Source organism: Mustela erminea, chromosome 10 (genome assembly GCF_009829155.1).
Source record: "Mustela erminea isolate mMusErm1 chromosome 10, mMusErm1.Pri, whole genome shotgun sequence".
NCBI lineage: Eukaryota > Metazoa > Chordata > Mammalia > Carnivora > Mustelidae > Mustela > Mustela erminea.
In genome coordinates this window covers 90,827,784-90,849,933 of record NC_045623.1, presented here as the reverse complement: position 1 = coordinate 90,849,933, position 22,150 = coordinate 90,827,784, and the positions used below count along the sequence as shown (strand labels likewise).

The 22,150-nt window shown below is 46.0% G+C and overlaps 1 long non-coding RNA gene across 1 annotated transcript; it reads right to left on the bottom strand.

The window, feature by feature from the left end:
* Window positions 1-261: 261 nt before the first annotated feature.
* On the bottom strand, window positions 262-14,702 carry LOC116567468. Its single transcript, XR_004276224.1, has 3 exons — window positions 14,425-14,702; window positions 7,419-7,485; window positions 262-324 (listed from the first exon to the last, which is right to left on the bottom strand). It is a non-coding gene; the product is annotated as an uncharacterized LOC116567468 (long non-coding RNA).
* Between the last annotated feature and the right edge of the window lie 7,448 nt (window positions 14,703-22,150).

Below are 22,150 nucleotides of genomic sequence, written 5' to 3'. Positions count from 1 at the left end.
CTCGCATGGGCGCCACCGGGTTCCAGTGCTTACGGGGCCTGTCCTTGGCAAAAGGATATTGTGGGAGAGATTTTCTCCTTGTCCCCAGCCACTCTGTTCCCTTTGTCTCCTAATCCTCAGGCACTGTGCTCTAACACTCCCTTCCCTGTTTAAGCCCTGTCTGTGAATCTGTTTTACACGCCCAAGAGGGCGGGCCTTGTGCCTGGGTCTCTTCATCTCTCAGGCCCACAATGGGGCTTGGCCGAGGACTGTGGGACCTGCATGGTCTTGAGCGCCAGAGCCACTTCTGTCATCTTCCGTCTCCTCCTCTGTGATGCTAGACACCTGCGCCAAAGAGAGGTGGTGAGGACTAAATGAGATGTTGTCCAGGAGAGCACTTAGCACGATGCCTGGCACATTTTAGCTCTGATTACCTAGGTTATGGAATGAATGAATGGATTATTGAATGAATGAATGAATGAATGAATGAATGAATGAATTTCCACACTTTGATAGGAATCAGAGTCACTGGATTAACTCTTCATATTTGATGTTTTTAAAAATGCAGTTAATTTAACATTTTGTATAACCCATTCATGTGGTTTAGAGATAAGTATAAATAGGGCGCCTGGGTGGCTCAGCTGGTTATGCGTCTGTCTGCTTTTGGCTCAGTTAGTGATCCCAGGATCCCCGGATGGAGTCCTGCATGGGGCTCCCTGCTCAGCAGGGAGTCTGCTTCTCCCTCTGCTCCTCCCCACTGCTCTTTCTCTCTCACGTTTTCTCTCTTTTTTAAAAAAATAAAATCTTAAAAATTAAAAAAAAAAAGAAGGAATAAAAAGTCCTCTTCCCTTTTCTGTCCCCATCTGCCAGATCCACCAAGCCTCCCCGACCATAACCACTATCATTGGTTTCCTGGATATCCTAGAGTCTATTCAACAAGTTTCTAGGAGCACCTGGGTGGGTGGCTCAGTGGATTAAGTCTCTGCCTTCGGCTCAGGTCATGATCTCAGGGCCCTGGGATCGAGCCCTGCATCAGGCTCTCTGCTCAGCAGGGAGCCCACTTCCCCTCTCTCTCTGCCTGTCTCTCTGCCTACTTGTGATCTCTCTCCCTCTCTCTATCAAATAAATAAATAAAATCTTTAAAAAACAAAAAAACCAAAAACAAGTTTCTAGATGTGTATCCTTACTCCCCCTTCATCATACAGATGGTAGTTAACTGTAACGGATCTGCACTTAGCATTTTTTCACTTCACAATACATTTCAGGGATCTTTTTCTTGTTCATACATTAAGTGTTTCCGTGATCTCAGATCCACTGTACAAATATTCCATAATCTAGTTAATCAGTGCCCTATCCATGGCTTTGAGGTTATTCCTAATTATTTCCTATTTCAAACACTGCTGTAATGAATAACCTTATATAATGTGGCATTTTCCACACATGGGTAAGTAGATCTGCAGGACATTTTCCTAGAGTGGTATTGTGAAGTCAAAGCATGAGCGCATCTGAAATTTGGACAGTGCCAACCTGCCTTCCCTTGGATTTGTACTAGTTCAACACTCACCATGTGGTGTTTTAATTCATTATCTCAATTCATTCAAAAATGGTTTGAAAGGCTTTGTCCCTACAAATTTCAGGCATCAGGGAAAAGGAGGGGGAGGACTAGAAATCCCAAGAAAGACGTGCCTGTCAATTCTGTCTATGTTAATACCTCCTATTAATACTTGACAAGCAGCAGCTGATCTCAGAACAGCTCTGGCGCCTGCGCAATAGCGCTCCTCCCACTGCTCCCTGCGGTGTCAGAGTCTGCAGGTGTCGCTCTGAGACTGGAAGCCTTTTGAAGGCAGGGTCTCTTCTTGACTGTATCCCACTCCCCTGCCATGACGCCTGACACAGTACCTGGCATGCATCTTACTTAATTCTAAGACATATGTTTTCCCCCACATTTTTGTGTCTCTGAATTAGTTGTGCCTCATGGTTAATAAATAGCATGTCATAATTACTGAGAGCATATTTTCTCAGTTGGACATAAAATAATGGTATCTTAAAAATCAATGGCATTTTTGGTCGAAACATGGTAAATGTGTGAGTGGAACGACTGCCAAGATGGTACTGATCCGGCCAATCCTCTCGTCTGAGTTCTAACCATCACAGTGTCCCATTTAGCCAGACACTCACCGCCCCCCCCCCCCCCAGGTTTAAAGCTTCAGTCAGACTCAACATTTTCCTCTTTCTCGCCCAAGCCTCCAATTATGGTAACTTAGCATTTTCTACTAGAACGGAATCTTTAAAATGATAATAGCTACAAAAAGAACAAAGCTGCAACACTCACACCTCCTGATTTCATAACTTACTACAAAACTACAGGAATCAAAACAGTGTAGTACTGACATAAAGACAGACAGACGCCCCAAGGAATAGAATAGAGAGCCCAGAAATAAACCCTTGTATATGAGGTCAAATACTTTTGACAAGGAAACCAAGATTCATTCAATAGGGAAAGGACACCGTCTTTTCAACAAATGGTGCTGGGAAAACTGGATATTCATTCACATGCAAAAGAATGAAGCTGGGCCCTTAGCTCACACCATATACAAAAATCAACTCAAATGGATCAAAGGTTTAAATCTTTATAAAACTATAAAACTCTTAGAAGGAAACATAGGGCAAGAACTTCATGACATTCAATTTGGCAATGATTTTTTAGATGTAACGTCAAAGGCACAGACAACAAAGGAAAAAAATAGACAAATTGGATTTTATGAAAATTTGAAATTTTGTACATCAAAAGAATATCAACACAATCAAAAAGCAACCCACAGATTGGGAGGAAATAATTGCAAATTATATATCTGATAAGGGATTCACATCCATTATACAGAGAGAACTTCTAAAACTCAACATACAGCCTACTTCAAATATGAACAAAGAAAGGCCTTAAATAGACATTTCTCTTAAGAAGATATACGAATGGCCAGTAAGCACATGAAAAATGCTCAACATTACTAATCATTAGGGAAATGCAAATCAAGACCACCTCACACCTATTAGGATGGCTACTATGAAACAAAACAAAACAAAACAAAACAAAAACAAAAAAAAAAGGAAAATAGCAAGTGTCAGAGAGGATGTGGAGAAACGGGATCCCTTGTACACTTTAGGAAACGTTAATGGTATAGTCACTGTGGAACACAGTATGAAGGTTTCTCAAAAAATTAAAAATAGAATTGCCATATGATCCAGCAATTCCATTTCTGGGTATACACCCAAAATAACTCTGACACAGACTACAACATGGATGGACCTTGAGGATATTATGCTCAGTGAAATTAACCAGTCACAAAAAAAAAAATACTGTATGATTCCACTTATATGAGATGCTTAGAGTCATCAAAATCATAGAGGTTTAGAAAGTAGAATGATGGTTCCTGGGCCTCTGGGACGGGGGAAGGGACTGGGAGGTGGTGATTAGTGGGGACAGAATTTCAGTTTCACAAGGTGGAAAGAGTTATGGAGTTGGGTGGTGATGGTGACTGCACAACACTAGGAATGTATTTAATATCACTGAACTGAATACTTAAAAGTAGTTAAGGGGGCACTTGGGTAGCTCAGTCAGTTAAGCATCTGACTCTTGATTTCGGCTCAGGTCACGATCTTGGGGTTGTGGGACTGAGTGTGCCATGGGGCTTCACTCTCAGCAGGGAGTCTGCTTGAGATTCTCTCTCTCTCCTCTTCCTCTGCCTCTTCCCCCACTGGCACACACTCTCTCTCTCTAAAATAAACAAATAAATAAAATCTTAAAAAAATAGTTCAGATGTCAAATTTTATATGTGTATTTTAATACAATAAACATAAATGGAAAAAAATGATAATAGCTAACATACTCACAGAATGTTTACCATGAGGCACGCACTGATCTCAATACTCTCCATGAGATAACTCATGTAATCCTCATAACAATCTTAGGAAATAGTATTAGCCTAACTGTAAAGCCTAGGAAAGGAGGGTGACCAACCAGCCTGGCTTGCCCAGGACTGAGGGGTTTTCTGGGATGCAGGACTTTCAGTGTTAAAAGTAGGAAAGCCCCAGCCAAACCTGGATGATCTGGTCATCCTAAAGGAAACTGAGACATAGAGACACTGTATCTTCCTTAGACATACCAAACAGGGTCCTTGCCCTAGGCCTTGCACTTCCAAGGGCTGCGCTCTGACCCTCCAGCTGTGTCCCTTCTCCCAGACAAGCTAGGACCTGGGCACCCCTTTGAAACCACACTGTGGGTATCCGGGATTCTAGAATTCCCAGTCCAAATGACCTGAGTCCACTTGCAGCATCTCTACCAGTGCCTTCCCAGCTTCATCTCCCCAAGGGCAAACTTCCCTGCCGGGGTGCAGGGCTGGTTACTTGTAAGGGGTGGGGACAGAACCTGGACATGAGGGCCAGGAAAAGGAAATGAAGGGGGCTGGCTCTGTCACGCTCTGACCTGGAACTCCACGGACTCCAAGAATTCTCAGCTCAAAACCTGGCATTCTAGTTTATTATGGAGGGATTATTCTCAAGGTAGAAGGATAAAATATGTATCTCTAAAAAATAGTTTGTTAGGGGCACCTGGGTGGCTCAGTGGGTTAAAGCCTCTGCCTTCGGCTCAGGTCATGATCCCAGGGTCTGGGATCCAACCCCGTGTGGGGCTCTCTGCTGGGTGGGGAGCCTGCTTCCCCCTCTCTCTTTGCTTGCCTCTCTGCCTACTTGTGATCTCTCTCTCTCTCTCTCTCTCTCTCTCTGTCACATAAATAAATAAAATCTTAAAAAAATAGTTTGTTAGCTTGATTTATAACTTACATACTCAGACCTAGGTATGTGGGCTTCTCTCTTAATCCTCCTGCCTCGTGTCTGGCAAATGTAAGCAGTAGGCCTGCAGAGAATAAATCACTAATCCACCCAGGCTACACAGAAGTACAGAGATTTGCAGCCTGTCTCCAAGTCTATGCTTTTAGCTGGCTCACCCCATTATTTTCCAAACTGGCGGAAAAGGCCCAGAGAACTTGAGACAGCTGCCTAAGGTACCACAGCTAATTCATGTCACAGCAGGAATTTGAATCCTATGCTTTAAAAGATGTTGCAGGGACCCCTGGCTGGCTCAGTTGGTTAAGCTGCTGCCTTCGGCCCAGGTCCTGATCTTAGGGTCCCGGGATTGAATCCTGCATTGGATTCCCTGCTCAGCAGGGAGCCTGCTTCTCCCTCTGTCTGCTCTGCCTGCAGCTCTCCCTGCTTGTGCTCTCTCTCTCTCTCTGACAAATAAGTAAAATCTTAAATAAAAAAATGATGCTCCAGGGACTGCTCAGTGACCGCTCGTGTGAGCATGGGCAGATGTCTTCTCCCTTTTTAGGCCTGCATTTCATCATCTGTGAAATCGGGGAAAGGCCCCAACTTCATAGGGTTGTCATCAGGAACAACAACCTGGAATATTAAATGCATAATCTGATGCATACATAATAAACCCTCAACAGGGGAGAGCTGCAGTGTTAGTCATTAAGCACAGCTCTGATCATGCCACTTTTCCGCTTGAAAATATTTGACCGATTAAACCTTGGGGCACATCATATGAGAAACATACAAGTTCCTGAAACAACAACAAAAATTTTTTTTGATGACTCCCTTGGATTTATAGTGACAAGGGTCATCCTTGGCATGGCATTTGAGACCCTCCATGAGCTAACTGAAGTCTACTTCAAGATGAATTAAACTGAGACTCTTTGGTTTTTGATGCATTTGAAGACCTGTCATCTCAAAAAAGGATAGTCATAGAATAGCGCAATTAAGATACACGGAAGGGGTTAGCTAACAACAGAATGGACCTCCTGAGAATGAATGAGATTCTCGCTATGGGAAGTATCCAGACAAAGATTTGTCAGTCAGTTGCTGGGAATACAAGAAGGATTCTTGCATTAGGAGGAAGATGGACTCCCTTCATGCTTTAAGAATCTTCTTTAAAAAAAAAAAAAAGAATCTCCTTTAATGAGATGGGGAAAGGCTTGCGATATTATGCCAATGAAAGAAACCAGCAAAAGCTACCCAACTGCATGTACCACATGAGCTCAAGTAAGAGCAAAATAAAATGCACCAAAATATTTGTTTTGGAGGGTAAAACAACAATTGAGTTTAGTTTTCTTCTTTGTACTAGTCTGAAATTTCCAAACTTCTTAAAGTGAACATGGATTATTTTTATTATTATGAATCATTTGTATTAAAAACAGAAAAGAATTTTGTCCTCCTGACTGATCTTGGGTACTCCTATGTCTCTGAAATCCCTACCCTCCCACGACCTCCTCCACCATTCCCAGCTCCATGAAAAGTCATACAGCTAATATGCTTCAGTGTTTTGCTGATAACAATCCTCTGCCTGAAGTCCCTTGGCCTTCAGGTCTTTTTTTTTATTTTAAGATTTTATTTATTTATTTGACAGACAGAGATCACAAGTAGACAGAGAGGCAGAAAGAGAGAGGGGGAAGCAGGCTCCCTGCTGAGCAGAGAACCCGATGTGGGACTCGATCCCAACACCCTGGGGTCATGACCTGAGCTGAAGGCAGAGGCTTAACCCACTGAGCCACCCAGATGCCCCACCCTCAAGGTCTTGATTAATCTCTCTGCCTCCTCCAGACTATACCTGGTTTTGAGTCTATCCATACACATCTTTCTCCTCCTCGCTACACAGTGAGTTCCTTGAGGGCAGGATTACATATGATTTCCTCCTCGCATTCCTGCAGTGCCATGAATAGACACTCAGCAAATATTGAATCTTTTGGTTGACGTCTTTTTGACCACTAAACAACACTTAGGCCCAAGGGTCAGACAGTATAACTGAGGGTTTATCCTGGAGTCTAGCCTCCTGCTATTCAAAAAATACCATCCCAGGAACATTAAAAAAATATATATATATATATATATATATTTTTTTTTACATATATATATATATATATATATTTTTTTTTTTTTTTTTTTTTTACTTGTTTTTAGGTTTTAATTTGAAATCATTTCGGATTTCCAGAGTGTTGCGAAGGTAGTAGACAGAATTCCCATAGACCCTTCAGCCAGCTTGCCCTAACAGTTAACATCTTACATCGTCATAGAACAGTTATCCGGACTAAGACATTAGCACTGGTACAAGGAAATGGCTGGCTTTAACTGGATTCTCCATTTTCCCATCGGATCCAGGATCCAACTTAGAAAACCACCTTGTAAGGAGCATCATGTCTCCTTACCCAGTGACATTTCTTCTAAGGTGGAGGCTGTGGTGACTGCTTTCTATTATTTCTTCCAACCACCCTTTTTCCAAATAGTCAAAATGTGAGCAAGAAAGATGGTATGGGGACGATGAGGCCACAGCACTTGCCCTCTCCTGGGCCTCTGGGACTTCAGACAAGGAAGTGGACTGTTCTTCCCACCTGGGACTAGGAGGATGACTTTCGTGTCCGAAGATCTAATCTTCTTCTTGAATGGACACCTGTAGACCTAAATATAGAGGGGGCTTACGGGTTACTTTTAGTTCATTAAATTTCTGGGCCATTCCATAGACCACTTCTCCACGGTTTGGCATGGGGGACATGTTCCCAGTTACTTCCCAAACTTCCCAGCAGCTGGCGTTTATCAGCGATCTTAGCAATTCAGTGAGAACAGAGGTTACAGCTGTCACAGGAAGCTGAAACCAAGCCTGCTGAAATCACACCCATTGGAGGGCGGGTGAAAGTACAGACGGAGTAGAATTCAAGCGCGGAAGGTGGGGGGTGGCTGGGGTGTCAGGAGAAGGGTGGGATGCTGAACAAGATTGAACACACGGGGGAAGAGAAGCTCATGTGTCGCTGGAACTAGGGTTGATTTATAGACCTTCATGGGCTTATTGCTGAGCCCTTGTATTGATTAGTAACTAACATCTGCACTGCTGGGCTCTGGCAGACCCCGCCACGCCCCTGGATTACTGCAGCAGCCTCCTCACTGGTCTCCCACCCGCCCCCTCCCTCAAATCCATTCCCAGCAGGGACCCCTGCCAACTCAGGTCCCTGGAGAGTGCCGCCCCCCATCTAAGCAGGAGGGTGTGGGGTGTGTTACTTTCCTGGGACTGCCTTAACAAAGGGCCACAAGCTGGAGCTGGATGGTGGCTTTAATGACAGGAATTTAGTGGAATTTTTTTTAAGGATCATTTATTTATTTATTTGACAGAGAGAGAGAGAGAGAGAGCCTGTGAGAGAGGGAACACAAGCAGGGGAAGTGCGAGAGGGAGAAGCAGTCTTCCTGCCGAGCAGGGAGCCCTATGCAGGGCTCGATGCAGGGCTCCATCCCAGGACCTTGGGATCATGACCTGAGCCGAAGGCAGACGCTTAACAACTGAGCCACCCAGGTGCCCCAGACAGAAATGTGCTAGTGCATAGTTCTGGGTTCAAAGTCTGAAATCAAAGGTGATGGCAGGGTTCATTCCTTCTGAGAGCTATGAAGGAGAATGTGCTGTGCTTTTAGCTTCTGGTAGTCTCCAGAGGGAAGAAGGTACCAGGAAGAGGAAACGGAGTAACTAAATGCCCAGAAGAGAGAGTCAGCCAAGCACAGTAGTGAACGGCAAGTGGTCTTGGGTTTTAACTGGTAAGACTGGATTGAAGTCTGGGGAATGGGTGGGGCAGGAGCACCAGGGCCCTTGAAAGCCCTTCAGCGGGTGGCAAGGTCTTTAGGATGCTGCCCTAGAAGCACAAGATCACAGGCTCTTTGAGCTGAGGGACTTGATGGGTCACTCTTGAACCCCTTTCCTGCATTTTAAAGTACAAAGAAGAAGACAATCACATAACCGACCCCCTGGAATTAACCACTGTTTACATTTTGACATATTTTGTTTCCCAGTGTTTTCTTTTTGACTATATGGTTTTAAATTCCTTGGACAATATATGAATGCACTGTCACTTTTTTAAAGTTAGAATGTTACAAGGAAAGCTCAAGTTCACTTTCACCTCCACTGGCTATCCCAACTCCCTGCTCCTCTCCCCAGAGAAAGCCACTCTTCTGAGTTGGGAGTGTATCTTTTCATTTTTCAAAAAATACATTACATATGTTTGAATATACCACAGCTCCTTTTGGTATGTTGGAAGCGTTGTATTATGCTGTATGCATTATTCTGCGACTTTCTGTCTTAATATATTTTGAGCTCTGTCCATGGCCCTGCATATAGAGACCCAGTTTATTCCTTCTAACTGCAATCTAGTGACCCATTATGAAAAAAGACTTTTATTTATACTTTCCCTATTGATGGCCATTGAACTATTTTCCATGCTTTGTTATTAGATACACGCCTGCAGTGGCCAACCTCCTTGAATATACCACCTAAGTATTTCTCCAGGGTAGAAACCAAGAAATAGAATTGTCAGGACACAGGGTATAAACCCATTTCCCCCCAGCCTCACCAACACTTGACATGGTCTAACTCTATTCCTTATTGCATCTTTATAAATGAGAAGACAGGCCTGGGGCTGTACTGCTTTCTCATAGTCATAGAGCAGGCTGCGTTCAGGGCCAAGAGGAGCCCCCACACCCCCTGGTTCCACGGGGCTCAATCCACATAGTCACTGTTGGTTCTCCCCGGAAAATCAAGGGAAAGGCTAGTGTCTAAGGCTCTAAGGCGGTGGGTGGGGAGGGAATGGCTGAAATTCTCCAGCATGGTGATTATACTGTGAGTGGACAGACCTCCAAATCCTCCCAGAAAATGGCTTCACTGTGCTCCACGGATCTGCTCTCCCACCCGAGGTGGTTTCTACCTGCAGCTTTCACAGCTACACCCAGGCATCGTGATTGGCTCTTCCAGCCCAGACAAGGGTGGGGACAGAAATGGCGTCTCTAAGCCGCTGATTTTCTCAATGCTGCATCCCTGCTCCGGGAGGTTGGGGGAGGGCAAGTCTCTGGGGACTCCTGCAGGTGTGGAGCTCAGGGAGGCCACCCTGCATCCCAGGCTCGCCGAGCCGACCACAACACCCAGCACCCAGAGCGAGCCCAGCGACCCCTCCCTGCCACTTGCAGCACCTCGAGGGTGGGCTGGCTCTGCCTGGGGCCCCACAGCCAGCGCCTGAGTGGCTGGAAGGGAGCCACCGCTGCAAAGAACGGTACTAAGGACAAGTCACCAGGACCTCCCAGGGCCAGAGAGCACACAGCCGCGCCGGCGCACCGGGGCAGCTCTGAGATGCTGGACCCTGGAGGCACTGGCAGCAGCTGCCTGCTGTTAGGTCCGAGTAAGAGACCCAAGGCTCGGTCAGCAATTCTCACTTCCCAGACTCCAAGGGGGCTGTGGAAGCTCTGAGACCGGGACCCCCACGCAGGATGAAGACTAATCCTGCCTGTGATCCCCCTGCGAGGCGCAGGAGGGGAATCCGGGTGAGGTCCCAGGTTCCAACCCTCCTTAGAGCTAGTCTTATTGTTAGGTGCTTCTCCCCAGGGGCTGCTGGCCGTATTTCCCTTTTTCTTCAAGGCAGGAAAGACCAGAGGGAGAATTTGAGGGAAAGAACAAAGCTGGCACCGCCCAGCCTTCTTTTCAGAGCTCCGTTCCTCTCACAGTTGGGATTATTTGGAGGGCTGGCATTTTTTCCTCAGCTAACTTTTCTTCTTAGCGACCACGTTTTGAGCCCTTGTTATATGCCAGGAGCTGTACTAAGCGCATTCTCTCATCTCCTCTTCTGGACAACTCTAAGACCTTAGTCTCAGAGAGGATACGCAATTTCCCAAGGTCACACATACAGAAGTGGCCAAGGTGGGATTAGGACATTTTCCCAGATGCTATGTTTTAAAAACTGTTTTAGGTTTAAAAATTAACTATTTGCTCACTTCCACTAGTCTTTCACAGGTCCTTTTTGAAAAAATGACAACTGAGCACAAACACCACAAGCATTAGCTATTTTTACTCTGTGGGAGGAGGGAGCAGAGTGCTGGGTTCTGCTGGCAAGAGTTGAGATAGATAACACTTTTCTGGAAAGCAGTTTGGCCATTTGGATTGAGAGCTTTAAAAACTTTTCCTTGCCCTTTAATGAGGAAATTGGCACCATCTAGGGAGACCACACTAGCTAGCACTGTGTAAAACGCACATTTCCAGGGACCCAGAAATTCCACTGAAAGGAATCTATTTTATAGATGGGTGTGCTAGCACATACATGATCAAAGTGGGTATACATGTAAGGACATTCCATACTGCACAGCTCCAATAGCAAAAGGTGGGAACCAACCTAAAAATCTTTCAATGGAATTCATTATGGCACATCCATTTGAAGAAATTCTATGCAATGTTTCTAGAAAATGAGGCAGTTCTTTTCATATATGGACCAATCATCAAAAAATATGAAGTGAAGAGTGCCTGGGTGGCTCAGTGGGTTAAGCCTCTGCCTTCGGCTCAGGTCATGATTTCAGGGTCCTGAGATCAAGCCCAGAATCGGGCTCTCTGCTCAGCAGGGAGCCTGCTTCCCCTCTCTCTCTGCCTGCCTCTCTGCCTACTTGTGATCTCTTTCTCTCTGTCAAATAAATAAATAAAAATATTTTAAAAAATACTAAGTTGGGGCACCTGGGTGGCTCAGTGAGTTAAAGCCTCTGCTTTCGGCTCAGGTCATGATCCCAGGGTCCTGGGATCGAGCCCCACATCGGGCTCTCTGCTTGGTGGGGATCCTGCTTCCTCCTCTCTCTCTCTCTCTCTCTCTGCCTGCGTCTCTGCCTACTTGTGATCTCTGTCTGTCAAATAAACAAGTAAAAAATCTTTTAAAAAATACTAAGTGAAGAGAGAAAGCACAAGAGTATGCATCTGGTATGCTATTTCTATATGAAAAATGAATATATATCTCCATATATATGTGTCTTTGTATGTATGTGTGTATATGTATATGCATATATATTTTTTTTCTAAGAAAGATACAGAAGAAACCAGGTAATAGTGTTGCCTTTATGGAGGAACACCCTAGCTGAGGGACCAAATACGATACAGGTATTTTTTTTTTTTCATTGTGTAATGAAATAGTACCTTTGGAATTATGTACATGCATGCCTATTAGCAATTTGAAATTCCACTTAAGAAACAGATGCACTAAAATCCTACCTCTAGACCCAGTAATTCTCCTTTTGGGAATCTAGCTTAAGGAAATTTTTGGATTTCAAAGATTTATACAAAAAGATATTCACTGAGGTGTTACAGTGAAAAAGATACAGGCAATTCTAAAGTTCAACAGTAGAGGAATGGTTAAGGAATGTATGTACATGCAATACCTATCATGAAATCATAAAAAGGATGCTTACAAAAATATTTTAGTGACATAGGAAAATGCTTATTACATTAAATTAAAAAAGCTGGACAGAAATTTTCTCTGCAGTATGATCTGATCACTGTAACCACAATTGGACATAGGAAATAATTGGAAACAAACATGCCAAAAAGTAAACAATTGTGGCAAGTGGGCGGAGGGACGGTCAGTGACTTTTTTCTTCCTACACAGCTTTCTATACTTTTCCACCTTTTTTTGCAACCAGCGTCCATGTCTTGGATAATTAAACACACACAAACACACACACACACTTAAAAATAAATCCCCACAGTAGTTAGAAAAATTAAAGACACAAAAACATGTTAACCTAGCAATTCTACTTCTAGAAATAAACCCAACATAGATAGACGCACAAATGTTCAGAGTGTAATATGAAAAACAGAAGGTTATGAACAACTCACGTGTCTATCAGAAGAGATCACTTAATAAGTACAGAATATACATAAAAGGAGAATAGTAAGCAGCAGTTACAGAGAATGAAATAGGTATACCAATGTGGAAAAATCTACAGGGTAAGATATATTTTGTAAAGATTTATTTATAAAAATATATATTTTAAAAAGATTTATTTATTTATTTGAGAGAGAGTGAGAGTGAGCTGGGGGAGGGGCAGAGGAGGTGGGAGAGAGAATCGCCAGTAGACTTCACACTGAGCAAGGAACCTGAGGTGAGGCTCGATCCCATGAACCCACGATCAGGACCTGAGCCGAGATCAAGAGTTGGTGCCTAACCCGCTGAGCCACCCAGGCACCCCAGGGTAACATATCACTGTGACAGGAAAGCAACTTGCAGAAGAATACGGATGTTATGATTCCATTCATGCTAAAGAAAGAAAAGCAGGAACTCTGTGTTTGTGTTTGTACGTAACTGTATGGAGGATGCTAAACTTGACCCATAGTTGTTTGGGGGAGGGAACATACGGAAAAGGAGACTTCTGCTTTGGACTCTACACTTATCTGCCATGTTTGTTTCTCTTATAATAATAATGTGTTCTCATATCATTTATGTAATTAAAACATAATCTAATATGGGGGCAAGTGTGTGCACAGAGAAAGATCTAAAAAGATAGACAACAAAATTATGAGTAGTTTTCAGCAGGAATGAGGGATTGGGGCTGGAAGTGATGGGTCGCTTTCCCAATGTTACTTTATATATTCTGGCACTTTCCCCCCACGCCCACACATGAACTACCTTCATAATTACAACAGCAACATCGAAAGTCCTCTGGATTTCTCCAGCTCTCCTCTGTTCCTGTTTTAGGGCTCTCTTAGGTAACAACCCCAGTCACATGCACTGCCCAGGCGTACAAAGCCCTGGACAATACCAGGCTCATTTCTCCTCTTACCAAAGAGGAGGAAACCGGGACGTTGAGACCCAACCTTCTGGCAGCTCTGCCGGGAAAGTGGACACAGGCGACCTGGATCCCAGGCCCCTGCTCTCCCACCTTCAATTTCCAGAGATAACCCATAGGAAGGGAGTGCCAAGGACTGGTTTCCACTAGGCAAGGGAGGATAGGGCTTGAAGCCACACATTAATGATATCAGTTAGCATCAAATGAGGGAACAATAAACCCCATCATTTGCCGAGTTCCCTCTAGGCTCAGCTTCAAGCTCCATTCCCAGACAATGGATGGTCACATCCCCACACGGCCTCTGCCAGGTTTTCCAGAGAGACTGCGACAGAAGATGGGGCCAAATTGGTCTCTGGTGGCCAACACCCTGGGACTCACCTCCAAGAGGGAGCTATAGGGAACCTTCCCAGGGCCCAGGAGCTCAGCTCTGGAAGATCTGTTTGCTCGAAAAGCTGAGCAGGAGACAATTACGGTGGCCTAGAAGGAAGAAAAGCAGGGTTTCAGGAGCCAGCACCGCTGTGGCCCCTTTTGTGACCCTGGCAACTCACCAGATCCTCCGAGTCTGGGCACTGGGGCGGGGGGTAGGGGGGCAGACAGGAGCCTCTGTATCTGGGGGAGAAAGGGCAGTGTCAAGCCCCCTCCCCCTTCATGGCTGTCTCAGAATCCTAGATGTTGGTGAAGCTGCTGGTCCCTTTCCCGGCGCAGCTGCTGCCTGTCTGTCTCCATGGCAACCAGGCCAAAAGACTAATTTGCCAGGGTCCAGGCTCCGGAGCTTACCTTGGAGCAGGGTTTTAACTTGTCTTTCTGGAAGCCAGTCCATTGCCACTCCCAGGAGCCTCTGGTAGCATCCCCTAAGCATTGCACGGGAAGGACATGGGGCCAGCCAGAAAAAATACTCCGTGTGTCCTTTGCAAACTCCACCCACTGAGAGGGAGGAAAGACAAACAACCTCCTGCCCAGTGGCCTTATTCCCACTGGTGACTTGTGTTTCAGAGACCCCCGTCCTGCTCCCTAGTAGCTCCGGGCTGCTAGGAGGGATCAGCCTAAACAGATGGCTTAGGGAACAGGTTCACTTGTCGTAAGGTCCCCCGTCTTACTACTTTGCATTCCCTCAGGCTCCTCACTGCTCTCTGCTAGCCTGTGGCTGGTGCAGAAGTCCTGCTGTGGCTTGTGTGGTTCCAACAAGACTGGAGTCTTTTTTTTTTTTTTTTTCTTTTCTAAACAAAAAACCTTGATGATCGCCTCTCTCAGTAGCGCATGAAGGGTTAGGTGGGCCTTCGGAGTTTACAGATCTCTCCCCTAGACATAGTCAAATTTGCCTCACTATACTGGCTTCCCCTGGGCCGTTTGAAATCAAACAACTAGCTTTTTCTATGTGTGCTCTGCTACCCTGGCTGTAACTTCCTAGGGGACAGGGATTATACGGCCGTCTCTTCCCAGGATATGGCTCATTGCTTCATACACAGCAGATGGGTTCGTGAACGCTTCCAAAGCACCTTTATACCCCAACCAAAAAAATCTGACACGTATCAGAGGACCAGGTTCTGGGCCTAGCCCTGCAGCTAACTTCCTGTGCAACTTGGAGCAAGTCTGTTGCCTTTTCTGGGCCCCACTCTCCCCATCTGTGAAGTGGAACTGTGATCTGTAAAGATTCCTCCTCTGCTCCAACCCTCTCTGCCCAGGACAGAAATCCACACAGCTTTCTGTAGGGGAAACTGGGACAAGATCAGGATTGATTAAAGAAAAAAGAAATCATGGGATGGTAACTTTGGGCCCTAAGGTCCCAATGGAAAAGGGCTCACAGGATAAATAACACTGTCTATGCAGATGAAATGGCTTCCCTGAGATGAATTCTGGAAAGCTAAGTGACCTGCCCTTTTCACAGTCGCTTCTGAGGAAGGCGTCCTGAGTTCTCTCTGTATGAAGTTGTAGCGGATTGTGATCAGAACCAGTCTTCTCTGGACCCGGGATGGGATGGCCTGGTGGATGCTGGGCCCAGTGAAAACCAGCTCCTGCCATGGGGGCTGGACTGAAAACCCCATATACTGGGGCGAGTTGCGTTGGTTGGCAGCGAACCAAGGTACCCGGCCTCTTTCTGCGGAACTGCCACCACTGGCAGCCAGCGGAGCCAGAGGGACCCTACAGCTCAGGCCATAACTGAACAGCTCTGCACGTGGAAGCAGGAGATCCTGAGCATGGCTGGGTAGCAGCTGAGACAGTTTAAAACAGCAACAGAAAATCTCTCCCCGTCCAGGGAAGCCTCGCAACAAACTTTCGTCACTGAGTTTCATTTACATGGGCTTCTTGTAACCCAGAAAGGCAACCCGATACACACAGACATACCTGCCTAAACATGGCGCAAAGAGAACTCCAGGGGGACCCTGGGGCTCCATTCCGACGATAAGAAACAGCTACCACACGTCCTCAACCAGCCCATGCTCCAACCACACTGCACGACCCACAGACTTGTCCACACACCGGGCACGCTCCTTCCGCTCCACACAGCCCCCCTACTACCTTCCCACTCATCTGCCTTCTGTGGGGCCTTTTCTGGTCCCAACTGGTGCTCACCACACCCCTTTCTAATTCCCACAGCACCTCGGGACACCTCAGTGAGAGGTCTTGCCTGTGGACATCCTTTTAAACTCCTAGCGTCTAGGTTCCATCATTCTTTGTCTAGATCTGTCTCTTCTCCCTTTGCATTCCCCAGAGCCTGGAGATTTCCTCAGGTCTCCAGTACTGAACACAGTGTCTCAGTGTCTGGCCCAGGGGAAGGATTCTATAAGCATTTTTTTTTTTTTTCTAGCACTGAGCAAATGCATGAGGCAAACAGTCTGAGGGCCTCCAGACCTCATGTTCGTATGAAGATGTTCAGAATCGTGTCTGGCACTTGTTACCACGCTTTTCATACTCTCAAAGCATTTCTGATGTTACTAGTTATTTTGATTCTCGTCATACCCAAGGTAGGCAGGGAGAGGACACAGACTCCCCACAGGAGAGAAGGACCCCAAGACTCTGAGAAGGGCAGTGACGTGCTCAAGGTCACAGGAGAGATGGCTCAGAGTTGGAGGAAAGCTCTGACCTCCTGCTTCTGAAGCTGGGGCTCATTCCACACACACACACACACACACACACACACACACACCATTGGCTTCCTGATGTCCCTGTGACCTCCCACATGAAAGGGAGTATGGAGAAAAGGAAGGGAGCTTTGAGGCCACACTGATCTTCAGCCCTTTGCAGGACCCTCTCCTTCTTAGCAAAAGCCCAAACCCACGGCCCTAGGGAAGGAAGCATCTAGAACTGCGGAAGCACTGGGCACACAGCCAACAGAGTTGGGTTCCAGATTGGGAATTTCCATATTCTAGCGATTTCATCTTGGATAAGTTGTTTACTTTCTCTGAGCCTCAGTTTCCTAAGAAGTGACAAGTACTTGCTTCACAGAGGTGTTACAGAATCTGTGGGTTTCCAGAGCTGAAAAGAATTCCTGCCCTGTTAAAGTATCATACGCATGTGAGGGGAAAAACAAAACTGACAGGGCAAACAAAGCACGGTGGACAAGACCTCAAGTCTGAGCTCGCGCGGGAACATGCCCTCAGATGCAGCCCTGTGTGTGGGCAGAAGCCGCTGGCGCCAGGGTCAACTGCCCTCTGTCCTAACATTCCCACCTCTCCTGCCATGCTCGTGGGTAACCGAGGGAAGCACGTGGAGAGGGTTCCACTTTAACCTAAACCTGCAAAAAGAGGTTTTCCTAAATTCCTTGACCTCAGAAAAACCATCTGCTTACTTTGCCATCACTTTATTTATTTATTTTTAAGTAATGGCCACACCCAACATGGGGCTCAGACTTACATCCCCGAGATCAAGAGTTGCTCGCTCTCTCCACTGAGCCAGCCCGACGCCTGCCATAGCCTCGGCCCTGGTGATCTGCCTAGTAGACTTTCCCGGGTTCTGGCCAGCAGCCTCTTCCCAAATCACCCTCTGGCCATTTTGCTACTTATTTTCCCCTCCAAGAGGTGGGTGGGGAGCCCGTACCATACCAGTTCTGACCTGAGGCATGATTACTTTTATTAAGGCCCTAGAAAATCCACGCTCGGTGCTTCCATCACTCATCACCAGACCCGCCGACGAGGAAATGATAATCACAGGCCGCTGTGACATTTTACACCCTCTCCCCGGAAATGGCCAGTTACTACTTGCTGTTGTTATTATTTTTTTACATGTCCACTATTAAGGTCATGGGTTCAGTCTCTGTCCTCAACATACAATTTTGCTTAGAGACAGAGAGCTCTCGTCCCTGCTGTAGACAGTGCCACTCCCAATGCCCAGTGTGGTACATGTTTGCTGGCTTCTTCTACTGTCCACCAGACGGTCAACTCCTCAAAGGCGAGGAATCCACCTTATTCATGTATTTCCGGTGACTGGCACAGCGCCCAGTGCACTGAAGGCATCTAATAATTACAGCTACTGGTGGTCGCACACTGCGCTACGTACTTTTTTGCTTATCCTCTCGTGTAATCCTTACAACAATATCTGAAGGTAGAAATGTAATGATTCCCATTTTACAGATGGGGAAATTGAGGCTCAGAAAGCCAAGATAGCTTGTCCAGGGTGACACAGCCGGGAAAGAGCAGAAACAGGACTGAACAGAGGCTGACTAGCTTCAGAGCCTGTACCCGGCCACCCACCACCCCTGCTGGGGAAGTCTTTCCTTTGGAAGGCCATTTCTGCAGCTGAGGCAGAGCCCGGTCCTGAGCCTCTATCTGGTCCTCCTAACTCTCTCTGGGGCCTTTGCTCTTTGTTTTCCCAGTGACTCTCTGTTTTCCCAACAGCAGAACGGGGCACTTATCCTTCTTCCTTAGACCCCATGACTGCAAGGGTTTCTTATCACAAGTGCACGGGGACTTGTAATACGGAAAAATTCGTAACGATGAAAATAATGAGGCAGTGGAGGGACACTCCAGGCCCGTCTGTCCTCGGGGGAGCCTCACATCCTAATCTGGGCCACGCCACGGCCTCCCTCCCCTGGGGGGTTGATTTGATGGTCTATAAAATGATGATAATAATGCTGACCCTTCTCGTGGGAAGGAAGAAGAGGTACGTGGGAGGAGTTAAGGCTTAGAAGGGAAAAGATTAGAGATGAAAAAGCACGAGTTTCAGGCTGAATTTAGAGTATGACATCATTTCTTTTCAGAATCAGAAGTCGCCTTTAAGTCGTGTTTATGAAATTGCTTTTTGGAGTTCCCTGGATCCCTCATTTTTGCCAGTCTCCTACCTCCTATAACAGGAGTCCAAAAAGGGGGGAGGCGGGAGACCAGAGGGTGCTGAGACTCAAGCCTTCACAGGACAGACGGGAGACTCACAGGCTCACAGAGCGCCCACGCCCGCCAAGGAGAGAAGGACAGCAAAAACAGGAGGGGATAGCTCGGAAGATGGCTTTGGCTAGCTCTTGGTGCAGGAGGATTTTTAGGGGGAGACGCACAGGTCATGGGGGGGAGGCTCACTCTGAGCTGGGGAGGGGTCCTCGGGCCCTCGCCTGGACTGCTAAAGCGGACTGTCGTCCAAGGGCTTGCGGGCTCGGAAAGATAAAAGTGGTATTTAGCAGAAGAGCGAAAAATGTATTCAACTCCCAGCCCAGTTATGATTTAGACGCAGCCGTGGGCAGAATAGCAATGAGCTCCTTATTTTAAACAAGTGCTAGAGAGATGGAAATAGATCAAGGGTGTGGAATCAGTGCAATCAGGGAACGGATGGCAGGCCACACCCTTGTCAGGCAGGGAGAAGAGAGAAATATGGACTATTCCTTAAGAACAAAAAGCCTCTCTTTTCAGGAAGGAGTGTTCATGTTACTGCTGCAGACCGGCCCGCATCCAAATCATCACTAGAGAAGGTTCAGACCTTCTCTTGGTGCCGCATTCAAGAAAGGAGGAGACTCTAGACCTTCCCCCTGAGGACTGTGGATCCAAGTAAGACCTTCCTCCGAAACTAAGAGGACCTTGGACTGGAAGGACCCTCAGGATCATGTACAAAAGCTAGGACAGTAGTTTCCATTCATGTATTCGGTGCCAGACATTTTATAGATATTTTTGGTTCCAATCCTACAGCATTCTCATGAAGTAGGTCCTTGGATCTGCATGCTGTAAGGGAAGGAACTAAAGCTGGGTCTAGCAAAGGTCTAGCCCAGGGCCACAGAGTTAAAAGTGGAGACTTGGGATTTGAACTTGGCCTGTCTTGCAGCAAAATCCACATTTTCTCCAAGACACCACAGGGGCCTTTGCTCACTTGTTACTTCTCAGCAAGGTCTTCCTTGACCCCCCAAAACAAAAATGCAGAGCCCCGTCCCTGGCACTCTCTATGCTCTGCCCCTATCTTCTTCCGCTGCTCAACACCGAAAAGCATCTGACCTACTATATTTTTACTTTTTTTTTTTACTATCTGTTTTCTTCCCCTAAAACCTAGGCTTCACGAAGGCAAAGATGTTTATCCATATCTGTAGGGCCTAGAACAGTACCTAGAAGACTAAGGAATATCTAGCAAATAAATAAAGGTTGAAAAGCCTCTTGCCTGGCTTTCTACTGGAAAACTAACATTGAAATGCCCACTGCTTTTGATAAAAAGCAACCCAGTGGTCTTTTGGAAAATCTGAAGTTTCTAGACTCTGATGGAGTAAAAGGGAGAGTAAAAAGATAGCGGGCCTGCCTTTGGGAAGAAAGGATTGCAGAAGGTGCTATCCAAGAGACCAAGGTGGGCGAGTCGCAGACACGAGGCGCTAGTTCCCTAGCTAACTGGAGCGCGCACAGGGATCTGTGAATAAGAGAATAAAACAGGTAACCAGAGATGCTGGGACAGACAGTGGGGCTCAGTCTCTAGGAAGAATCAACAAAGCCATTCCAAAGCCTCATCTGGCATGGGACGTGGGTATGCTGCTGCCAATAACTCTTTCTTCATTTAGGAAGATAAAAAAAGGTGGAGGCGGGGTGAGAGTAAGACTTCCCTGTAGGACAGACATCAACTGTACACTGGAGAAAGGATTCAGAGTCACCTGAAAGCAGTGGTTCTTTGGGGTGCCGGAGCAGTAAAGCCGATCAATCCTCTGACTCTTGGTTTTCAGCTCAGGCCCTGATCTCGGGGTCTGGAGATCAAGCCCTGCATTGGGAGTTTGCTTAAGATTCTCTCTCTCTCTGCCCCTCCCCACTGGGTTCTCTGTCTCTGTCTCTCTCTCAAATATATAAATAAACCTTTATAAAAGAGAAAGAAAGGAGGGGGAGGAAGAAAGGAAGGAGGGAAGAAAGAAAGTAGTTCTTAACTTGCCTAAATTGGTAACTTTGGGTTGAGTTTCTTGACTCAGTGGGGATAACATGAGATAATGTATGTGAAACCCTGAGTACAAGATCTGGAACATGGGAGCCATGGATGTTCACTATTAAATTGATATCCACTTCTGAAAATCTGATAAATGAACACACCCCCTCTCCAGAAAAATGCACATTTGACTATGTCAAATTTCTGTCAAATGTCAAAATTCTGCAGACAATTTCACAGGGACTAGGAGCCTTCTAGAGCCTTCCAGCTCTACTGAATAAGGGGTTAAGAAAAAGTGCTTTAATGAGATAGAAGGGCTCCAAGGTCAACAAGATCTGGCTGTAATTCACTAGAATATAATCATATACCTAAAGAATCAATGTGTTAACCAAAACAGGGGTTAATCAACCTTGGGAGCACAGAAATGGCAAACACAGGCTGTCCCTATTCAAGCATTGCTTAGGGAGGAATGTCCAGGGCCAAGAACCTATTCATCTGTCCCTGGTGACAATGGTTTAGTCCTACTATGGAAATGTGTGTAGTTTGGTATCTTTAACATCTGAATCATGTCACCTAATTCCCCTGACTCTGCCAGTGGAGGGCCTACAAGGAGTGAAATCTCTGGCCAAGAGACCGGGAGTCTGGTCCCCTTAGCTAACGTTTCTCATTGTAAATAGTGAGCTAGAATTCTGGGTTTAATAGAACAATCTGTGAGTATGGCTAACCCCTCCTCCTCTGCTGACATACAGATCAATTTTCTATGCCCACAAGGCTTTTTGGGTGAAAGCCAGGAAGCCTCAGTGTGCTGAGATCCAGAGCTCTTCTTTTCTGCTAATGAGTGGAAATGAATAGTTTTTTTTTTTAAAGATTTAATTTATTTATTTGACAGAGAGAGATACAAGTAGGCAGAGAGGCAGGCAGAATGAGAGGAGGAAGCAGGCTCCCCTTAGAGCCGAGAGCCCGATGCGGGGCTCCATCCCAGGACTCTGAGATCATGACCTGAGCTGAAGGTAGAGGCTTTAACCCACTGAGCCACCCAGGCGCCCTGAAATGAATAGTTTTTAATGAATAATTTCTCTCATAGCAATCAACCTAAAGGAAGTACTTAGAAGTTGAGATATACAGGTACATCCAGAAGATGTCCACTATAATACATTCCTTAAAACTTTTTATTTTGTGTTCATTTTTATTTATTTATTTT